The sequence below is a fragment of the Hemitrygon akajei genome, chromosome 7 (assembly GCF_048418815.1).
Source record: "Hemitrygon akajei chromosome 7, sHemAka1.3, whole genome shotgun sequence".
Lineage (NCBI taxonomy): Eukaryota > Metazoa > Chordata > Chondrichthyes > Myliobatiformes > Dasyatidae > Hemitrygon > Hemitrygon akajei.
In genome coordinates this window covers 177,672,125-177,683,303 of record NC_133130.1, presented here as the reverse complement: position 1 = coordinate 177,683,303, position 11,179 = coordinate 177,672,125, and positions in this window count along the sequence as shown.

The following is an 11,179-nucleotide window of genomic DNA, read 5'->3' as shown; positions in this document are numbered from 1 at the left end:
TGTGCTCCAATACCTTGCAGCTTCCAGACCTCACCATGATGCTGCCAGACAGGACATGCTCGATGGTGTTCCTGTAGAAAGATGCCAGAATGGCGATGGGGAGCCTTGCACATCTCAATCTCCACAGCAAGTGTGGATGCTGCTGTACCTTTTTGACTTGAGAGGTGGTGTTTGGGTCCAGGTTAGATTGTCTATCAAGGGTAGACCAAGGAACTTTGTGCTCTTTACTCTCTCCATGGCAGTGCCATTGAGAGTGAGTCACCTGCGCCTTCCTGAAGTCCACAGTTATCTCTTTAGTCTTGTCCATGTTGAGACTCCGGTTGTATTCACAGCATTTAACAAGCCTCTTCACCCCCTCTCTACCCCATCTCCGTACACCGACTCATCATTATTGCCGATATATAACAATTGTCATATCATCAATGAACTTAATGATGCAGCTTGAGTTGTATCTGGTATTGCAGTCTTAAGTAGACTAGAAGGCATAGAGCAGAATTAGGCCATTTGGCCCATCAAGTCTGCTCCGCCATTCAATCATTGCTGATCTTTTTTCTCTCCCCAGTCCCCAGCATTCTCCCCGTAACTTTTGATGCCGTCTCCAATCAAGATCCTATCAATCTCTGCTTTAAATACACCCAACGACCTGGCATCCACAGCTGCCTGTGGTAACAAATTTAACAAATTCACCACTCTCTGGCTAAAGAAATTTCTTTGCATCTCTTTTGCCCCACCTTGGGAAACATCCTTTATACATCTACTCTGTCTAGGCCTTTCAACATTCAAAAGGTTTCAGTAAGGACCTCGCCCCTCATCCTTCTAAATTCCAGTGAGTACAAGCCCTTGTCATCAAGCCTTCCTCATATGATAGCCTTTTCATTCCCAGAATCATCCTTGTGAACATGTTCTGAACTGTCTCCAATGCCAGCACATCTTTTCTTAGACAAGGAGCCTAAAACTGTTCACAATACTCGAGGTGAGGCCTCACCAATGCCTGGGCATCACATCCCTGCTCTTACATTCTAGACCTCTTGAAATGAATGCTAACATTGCATTTGCTTTCCTCACCACTGACTCAACCTACCTGTTTCCTCAAATTTGGCATCAAAGCCCTCTATTCCATTATCTAAATCATTGATGTACAGCATTAAAAAATGGTCTCAACATTGACCCCTGTAGAATACCAGTAGTCACTGGCAGCCAGCCAAATAAGTATTTTATTCCCTCTGGCTGCCTCCTCCCAATCAGCCAGTGTTGTAACCATGCTAATAACTTTCCTGTAATACCATGGGCTCTTAACTTGGTAAGCAGCCTTGTGTGGCACCCTGTCAAAGGCCTCCTGAAAATCCAAACGTACAACATCCACTGCATCCCCTTTATCTACCCTACTTGAAATCTCAAAAAATTCCTACAGGTTTGTCAGGCAAGATTCTCCCTGAAGGAAACCATGCTGACTTTGTCCTATCTTGTCCTGTGTCACCAAATACTCCATAACCTCATCCTTAACAATTGACTCCAACATCTTTCCAACCACTGAGGTCAGCCTAATTGGTCTAGAATTTCCTTTCTTAAGGAGTGGAGTGACATTTGCAGTTTTCCACTCCTTCAGTCCAATGATTTTTGAAAGATCATTATTAATGCCTCCACAATCTCTACCGCTACCTCTTTCAAAACTCCAGGGTGCAGTTCATCTGGTCCGGGTGAATTATGTACCTTTAGGTGTTTCAGCATTTTAAGCACCTTGTAGTAGTAACTGCAGTTACTTCTCTTCCCTCACACCCATCAACATCTGGCACACTGCTAGTGTCTTCCACAGTGAAGACTGATGCAAAATACTCATTTAGTTCACCTGCCATCTCCTTGGCTCCATTATTATTTCTCCGGCCTCAGTTTCTAGTGGTCCTATATCCACTCTCATATCTCTTTTATTTTTTATATACTTAAAAAAAGCTTTTTCTATCCACCTTGCTAGCTTGGTTTCATGTTTCATCTTTTCCCTCCTAATGATTCTTTTAGTTGCTTTCTGTAGGTTTTTGAAGGTTTCCCCAATCCTCTATCTTCCCCCTAATTTTTGCTTTGTTGTATGCCCTCATTTTTAATTTTACAATAGCTTTGACTTCCCTTGTTAGCCATGGTAGAACTATTTTTCCATTTGAGTATTTCTTTGTTTTTAGAATCCATCTATCCCACACCTTCCTCATTTTGCCCAGAAACTCACACCACTGCTACTCTGCTGCCATTCATGCCAGCATCTCTTTCCAATTTACTTTGGCCAACACCTCTCTCGTACCACTGTAATTTCCTTTGTCTGTCTGTCTAGGTACCATATCCAATGCAGACGTTGGTGACCATGGTTTTCCATACAGATCTATCCCTCGTTCTTTGGATGACTTCCATTTCCTCGATGAGTACCCACCTGGCTAGGCTTTTGATGTGCATAAGCCGAGGTCTTCCTCTAGGTTTGCTCCCCTCGATCTTTCCAGAGAGTATGGGTTTTTCCAGTTCATCTTTCCGCATGATGTGTCCTAGGAATCTGAGTTGTCTTTCTCTTATTGTCGGTATGAGTGATCTAACTGCTTGGGCTCTTCTGAGAACTTCTTCATTTGATGTGCGTACAGTCCATGGTATTTTTAACATGCTCCTGTAGAACCATAGTTCAGCTGCTTCTAGTCTCTTTTCCATTGCTGGGGAATGGTCCAGCATTCACTTCCATAAGTCAGGACAGAATAAATGTTGCACTGCAATATTCTGTTTTCAGTGTACGTGCTCATCTTTCTGTCTGTTAAAATGGTCTTCATTTTCTGGAAAGCTTTTGCCATTGCTATTCTGTATTTGATATCTGTGTCGCACCTGCTATCACTTGTTACTTGGCTGACAAGATATCTGAATTTGTTGACTTGTTTAATGTTTGTATTTTCGATCTTGATCACACATTGTGGGATGTTTGCCTTTCAAGAGATGACCATGCTTTCTGTCTTCTTGGTGTTGATTGAGAGGCCTCTGCGATTACTTTCTGCTGCCACTATAGTGAGTAGTTCTTGAAGTTTTGTTTCTGAGTCAACTATTAGTACGATGTCATCAACATATCTGATGTTATTTATATTACGGCCTCCAATTGCGAGTCCTTTGATGTCTCTGAGATATTTTCACTATTCTGGTTGAATAAGTCGAGTGAAAAGCCACAACCTTGCCTGACTCCTCTCATGATATTCACTCACTCACTTCTCCTTCTATTCTGATGGATGCTGTCTGGTCCCAGTATAAGTTTCTTAAGAAACGTATATCTTTCCCATCTATGTCAAGATGTTGAAGCATTTCCAGGAGACTTTGGTATCTGACAGAGTCAAAAGCTTTTGTATCGTCGATGAAACATAGGTAGATATCTTTTTGTACCTGGATGGCTCGTTCACAGATCATCCATAGCATGAAAATTGCATTTCTGGTTCCAGTGTTTTCCACAAAGCCGTATTGTTCTTTACTGATTTCTGGTTTTATACTGCGCCTTGCTCTCATCATGATTACTCTGAGAATAATTTTTGCTACGTAGCTTATCAGGCTTATTGTACGATGTAATTCACATTCTGGTGCTCCCTCTTTCTTTGGAAGTGTGATGAACACTGATCTACTTTACTCCACTGAAATACTGCTTAGATACTGCCTGTCTGTCAGAACATTTCAACCGAAAGCTCAAAGATTTCCTAAGACAGGGTCTCATATCTTGGTGTCCACATGTTCAGCCACATCAATGTGCATTGGGTCCCATTTCAAATTTTCAAAAATCTGAATCTGAATGTCTTGAATGAAGTGTAAACAAGGAATCTTCACTTTAGCTGGAGACATGTACTGGGAAGACCTCCTCATCAACTACTTTGACGGAGTTTAGGGCATCCGAAGAAATGTTTAAGGTAAAACCTAACAATTTAATTAAGACATCAGGAATGGCTTCTCCTGTGTCGTTTAGTATAAATCATGATTTTTGCTTCTGCTTGTGCTGAATAAACAAGATACATTAATTCGCTGCCAATTCATTCTGCTAAACTTTTTGAAAATTTGAGTTCCTTGCAGGAAAATGCAGACTGATTAAACAATATTTTGGAACAAAAAATACTCTTATGAAATTATAATCAAAGGGCTTCCCTGTATATTCAGCTGATCAGATTGCTATTCATTTCAAGATTGCAATTCTCTTCAATCTTCAAGGTACTCTGTACGGTCACTGTTCTTTTAAAGTATATTCTACATCTAGCACCAGTTGCTATTCAGATTTTTCTAATTCAATAATAAGCACAAGGGCTTTTTATTTGAGCACTTCTGCTTAAAGGAGTTACTCCATCACTAACTTTAGATGCTATTTTCGGGAGATTACCTTGAACCTGCCCTTTAATTACACTTTCCCTTTCCCTGCCATGATAACAATGATTAGACAGCTCATGCTGTTACGGTTGTTCTGCTGAGTTACCCTGCTGACGCTCATTATCCAAGGTCATGCATGAATGGTGGCCACACATGAAAGGTATCAGGGGATATCTTATGCAACTCTATCCCAGCTTGGAAAATAACCCCACAAAAGGGTAGGGGGAAGGAGAAAAGTCAGAACAAATACTAACTCAGGCTAATTTCTTTATCTGACAATGTTAAATGTCATGCAGTTAACAGTTGCTGCCATGTTTACATCCACGTTTCTATGCTTCACTTGTTCATTTTCCTTAATACTGGGTAGGAAAATAATTGAGATACATTTGTCAGTGATATTGTGATTCTTCCTTGGCTGGAATCTCATCAGCAGCAATCACAAGGTAAATGTATTAGGTTACACAGTTAACACCAGTGACATAAGCTGCCAAGACAAATCGAACGATTACTTCATTCTTCAAGTTTACACTCAAAACAATTCCTTTTTGTCACATCTCAAAGTGTTTAGCGAGTGAACTACTTTTGAAGGACAGTCACAGTTGCTGTATCCCTTCTCCTATTTGATATTTCCACCTGGGGATAAAATACTGACTACATCCCCAATTTTATAAACTACTCTCGCGTCACCTCTCAGTCTCTAACGCTCCACAGAAAACAGTCTCAGTCCAGCATCTCCTCACCCCGGTGAACCTTTTCTGCACCTTCTCCAGTGTTTCCATCCCCTTCCTGCATGCAGTGACCAGAACTACTCCCAATGTGGCCAAACAGCAGCATAGAATCAGGTCCTTAGGTGCAACTGATCCATCCCAACTGAAGCATGTAATGAAGTACAAATTACATCAAACTGAAGTACAAATTGTACGTACACAAACTAGTTTGGGATTGATACAGAGAAGGTGTGTTGGGAATGAGAGAGGAGCAAAAGATCAAAGGCCAGAAGATGAACTCATCTGGAATTATGAAAAAGAGACATTTGAATTTTGTGGGTGCCATAAAAGGTACATCATTGGATTTTGAATTTCTTCAGAAGTGTTGCTTCTTCAAGAAAGATTGAGGACTATGTGAGAGGGAGGGGGTTAGTTTGGATCTTAGAGTGAGTTAAAAGGTCATCTCAACATCATGGGCCAAAGAGATTGTACTGTGCCATAGTGTTCTGCAATATGTTCTATTCAGTATATAATTTGTGAGGCAGATTAATTTGAACATTTTATTAGACTTCAACAGAAGTGGTTATGGACAGGCAAATTTCCCAGTGATTCCTACAGAGACTAATCATTCATATAGAAGTAAGAATGACATCCACACCATAAAGCTTTCCTGTAATTGTTCTTTCAAAACTCCTGTTGACATTAATATTGTTCCTGCGGTAGAAATCTTCCTGGCGAATGTAATTACTCCGGACTAGCTGCCCACTGCATGGGAATTTCTGCTGTTGAATTTTAACAACAATGTACTTTTAAATTGGAGAAAAATTAATCATTCATTTCTCAGAAATATGCCCTGCAGTAGTATCTCCTAACAAGCATCCATACACTACCAGGCTGTATACAATGCATCACCTAGAGAGAACGTATACTGTGCATAGAACAGAAATGCAAGTTGAGGATTGTTTCACAAGAAATCCAGATTTATTACATGTTTTTTTTAAGGACCAAGTGAATTCTCTCAGGGAGAGATTTCCACTCATGCACTCAACCTGGCTGTTCAGAGAAGCTGGACTGTATTAACCTCCTGTTCTTTAATTTTTGATTTGGGTTTTAATTTTCAAATATGTACTTAGAATTAAAGAAATATTTGTAACAGCCTAAGAATATCCTCATGCGTTAATTACTATTCTTTGCGTAGGAAAGCTCCAAAGCTTCAGAAATTAGCTATTGCCATAGATTGTCTGCCTTTAATACCCAGAACGGTAATTAGGCTGACTTGATACACAGCTATAACGAAGAACAATCACTGTTATTCTCCATTTCCAAGGGATCATTAAACAAGAGTATTAACTTGTTCTGCTGCCACACGGCTCAATGCTTGCTCTCAGTACTCGCTCCCAGCGGATGCCTGAAGGTCACTGACTGACCCGAGTCTGCTTGTACGACATGGAAAGGAGCAGTAGGAGAGAGCCTAGTTCCTTGTTTGCATTCATCTCGGTACTCGCCAAAGTGAAGAAAAATGGAAACTGCATAAAACAGCTTTACTACAAATGTGCTGTCATTAAGAGAATAGCAAATTGCATAATTGGTATATTTAGTTAATGCATTTTATCATCAGCAGACACAGCAGCGTCAGTGAAGGCAGTGATTTCATCGATAATAGCAGCATACATTTAAATAACTAATAAGTTATTTATTTCCTATTTCGCTGATACTCCTTACCCTTCTGTAAGTACCTTAGCAGAGCTAATGAAAGAAAATAATTATTATTGAACATAAAATTACAAGTGCTTTCTTTTTGATACTACCAGCAGGGAGGAGGTACAGGAGTCTGAACACCCACACTTAACAATTCAAAAAAAGCTTCCTCCCCTGCACTGTCCACAGTGGCGCAGTGTTTAGCACGACGCTCTAACAGCTCTGGGCGTCGGGGTTCAGAGCGCAATTCCAGCGTCGTCTGTTAAAAAAAAAGTTTGCGCGTTCTTGCTGAGGGCATGGGTTTCCTTCGGGTGCTCCGGTTTCCTCCCCTGTCTAAAGGCGTACCGGTTAATTGATCATTGTAGATTGCCCTGTGTATTGCTCGGGTTAAATCGGAGGGCTGTGGGGCAGCGCGGCTCATTGGGCCAGAAGAGCCTGTTACGCACTGTTTCTCAGTCTAAATAAATCAACAAACCATGACTCCACCTCATTATTCCTTCTTTTTGCATTATTTATTTTGCATTTTATATTAAGTTTATGCCTTGGCACTGTAGCTCTGCTACAAAAGTTTCATGCCCTATGAGACGGTGACAATAAGCTTGATTCTGATTCTATTAAGTGTCAGGCACGGGGTCAGACTGAAAACTCTTGAATCTGTAGGTGTCACCTGGGATGAAATAGCAGGTCACCAGGGACAAATATATGAAGATCCTACTGCAGAGAGTGGCAGCTGGATTATGAGGAGGGGCAGAGGTGAATCAGTGGCTGGTTCCAGTCTAAAATCAACTTGGTCTTCCTCACCTGAAATCTTCCAACAGGATCAGTGAATTCGGCCAGTCGCTGGATTTGGGTAATACCAGCTCTATAAATACTGCTGCCAAATGACCATCTATTGCCCTTAAGCCCTTTTGTGTTGAACAGAATCAGCAAATAAATAAGTAATCCATTTAATCAGTGATCTAGTTCTATTAATGCATCTTCCGGGTACTACCCACAGAAAGCTATTTTAAGAGTGAAATAACAATTCTAATATAAGCTAGAGATGGAATCGGATGCACATCAGCTCTGGTAGGGTTTGCAGGCCATTACTTTTACAAAGTGAAATCCCACATCATGAATAACTGTGATGCCTCACTCCCAGATGAGTTCAATACCTTTTAACGCACACTTCGAAAGGGAGAATAAAACTATGCTTGCGTGAATTCCTGCAGCATCTGCTGACCTTGTGATCTCTGTCTTGGAGGACAACATCAGATCATCTCTCATGAGGGTGAACAAGGCGTCAGACCCGGATTGTATACCCAGAAGTACTCTGAAAACCTAGGCCAACCAACTGGCGGGTGTGCACAAGGACGTCTTCGATCTCTCACCGCTGCAGTCAGAGGCTCCCACCTGCTAATCATACGTGCCCTAGAAGAGCAGGGTGAGCTGCCTCATTGACGATCACCCAGTTGTGCTCACATTTACTGTGATGAAATGCTTTGAGAGGGTCATGGCCAGAATGAAGGACCTAGACCCACTGCAGTTTGCCTATCACTACAACAGGTCTACAGTGGATCTCACAGGCTTTCCCCTCTGCCTTGGATCACCTGGACAATAGCAAAACTTACATTCATTGATTATAGATCAGCATTCAACACCATTATAAAACCATTATACCCTCAGTACTAATCAACAAGCTTCAAAACCTGGGCACCTGTACTGTCAACTATAAATTTGGAGATGTCACAACTATTGTTGGCGTAATTTCAGATGGTGACCAGGAGGCGTACAGGAGTGAGATGGATCTGCTGGTTGAGTGGTGTCACAATAACAGCATTGTACTCAACATCAGTAAGACTAAGGAATTGATTTTAAACTTCAGGAAGGGGAAGTCAAGGGAACACACACCAGTCCTCACGGAGGGATCAGAATTGGAAAGGGTGATCAGATTCAAGTTCCTGGGTGTCAACATCTATGAAAATCTATCATAGGCCATATATATTGATGCAATTACAAGGAAGGTCTAACAGTGGCTATATTTTGTTAGGACTTTAAGGAGACTTGGTATGTCATCAAAGACTGGCAAATTTCTACAGATGTACAGATGGAGAGCATCCTAACTGGTTGCATCACTATCTAGTATGGAGGGGCCACTTAACAGGATTGGAAAACACTGCGGAAAGTTGCACATTCAGCCAGCGCCATCATGGGCATTAGCCTCTCCAGCATCAAGTATATCTTCAAAAGACAATGCCTCAAAAAGACTGCTTCCATAACTAATGACCCTCACCATCTGGGACATGCTCTCTCCTTATTACTGCCAAGGGGAAGTAGAGAAGCTCAATGTTTTAGTATCAGCTTTTCCCCCTCCACCATCAGATTTATGAATGAACCCATGTACACTACCTCCGTCACGATGTGCACTGACAACTGACTGAACCCAGGTGCGGAGGAATGACAGACTCCCATATTGAGAGAGAAACAAGAGTTTATTTGTAGAAATTCCAACTGAACATCGGTGGTTTGAATGAGCAACACTGTGAGATGAATCATACTCAAAACACACAAGGTCCCCACGATAAGCGGTATTTGGGAGTCCGCTTTAAATAATCACAGTAGGCTGAAAACCCGAGCCAGTCAGTATAAACTAGACAAGAATAAACTGAAAACACAAGAGCTTAACGAGTCTAGATAAGACAGCTCATGACAACCTCGCTTATGTTTTTTTTTTGTTCTCTTTTTGTACTACTTATTTAAAATGTTTATATATATTTATTATTGTAATTTATACTTATTACTATGTATTGCAATGTACTGCTGCCACAAAACAACAGATTTCATGACATAAGCCGGTGATATTCAACCTGATTCTGATTCTGAATCTGAGAAGGATAAGATATTTTAATGTCAGGATTGGCAGAGACTGATGCAGATGTAACAGGCCAAAGGATCATCCAGGTATAAATGTTAGTATTTTGCATGTGTGCGGGAGACTAGTTCCCTAAATATTGCCTTCTTCTTGGGCACGCTCCATCATTAGGAAGTCCCAAAAGGACATATACCTTGGATTGATAACATTTTCCTCATTAGAGCCTTTGGGGAGCAGTTGCAAACATTGATCTTTGCACAGGTTACATGACGCAATGTAATATTGTCAATTCGAGGTTTGTTGCACGCTCTAGAATCTGGCACCGGCCACACAAGTCAGCCTAATTCATGCACTGCTTGAAGTCCCCATGATTCCTTAAGACACATATTAAGAATTTCTTCAGAAGTGGAAGACTGCGTGGTGGTGCAATGGTTAACGCAATACCAGCTGTAAGATCAGGGTTCCATTCCTGCCACTGTGTGTAAGGAATTTCTACATTCTCTCCATGCCAATGTGGGTTTCCTCCAAGGGCTCCAGTTTCCTTCCACATTCTAAAGGCATACAGATTAGTGTTAGTGAGTTGTAGGCATGTTACGTTGCTATGGCCAGAAGCATGGTGACATTTGCAGGCTTCCCAGCACAACCCTCACTGCTTTGATTTGACGCAAACAAGGTATTTCACAATATGTTTCAATGTACATGTGACAGATGAAGCTAAAGTTCATCTTTACACTTTACGTTTTGTCTTACACAAACTTGCAGTTAGCTTGTAGAATCCTGCAGTTGTTGTATCTCCTGCAGTTCCTGAGGGTGCCACCGTAGTGTAGCAGTTAGCGGACACTAGTACAGTTTGGGGCGTGGAGTTCAGAGTTCAATTCCGGCATCTTCTGTAAGGCATCTCTCCTCGTGGAAAGCGTTGATTTTCTCCAGGTGCTCCAGTTTCCCCCACCCCCACCCCACCCTACTCCACAGTCAAAACTGTACCGGGTAGGTGAACTGGTCATGGTAAATTGTCCTGTGATTAGGTTAGGGTTAAATTGGTGTTATTAGGGGTTGCTGGGGCGGTGCAGCTTGAAGGGCCGGAAGGGCCAACTCCATGCTCTATCTCTAAACAAACAAATGAATAAATACTTCATGCACCATGCATTCATTGGGTTTCATATGCATTGGAAATTCCAGTGGCTAACATTTTTATTGTGTATAGAAACATATAATTCTGAATGAAAAAAATGTTAACGCTGAACAAACCCTGGCAGTTGTTCATCAAGGTTAGAAGCGATGAGTGCAATTTGTACTTTGCAGTCATTCATCTTGGTGGGTCCAATACTCAGCCTAAGCTTAGCTACCTGTAATGAATGACTGGAAGATCACAGATCACTTTGATTATTGCCTGACCTTGAACTCACCCTGCAACGGTATTACACATTAATGTAATGGCTGCTGTGATATTCAACTCAAGAACTTTTTCATTTGAGATATTTATCCCTGAGTGCTGTAATTTTTAAAGATTTACATATAAACTGTATTTATTGTTGGGTAACATCTGATTGAACTTTGGAAAGCAAGGCATATC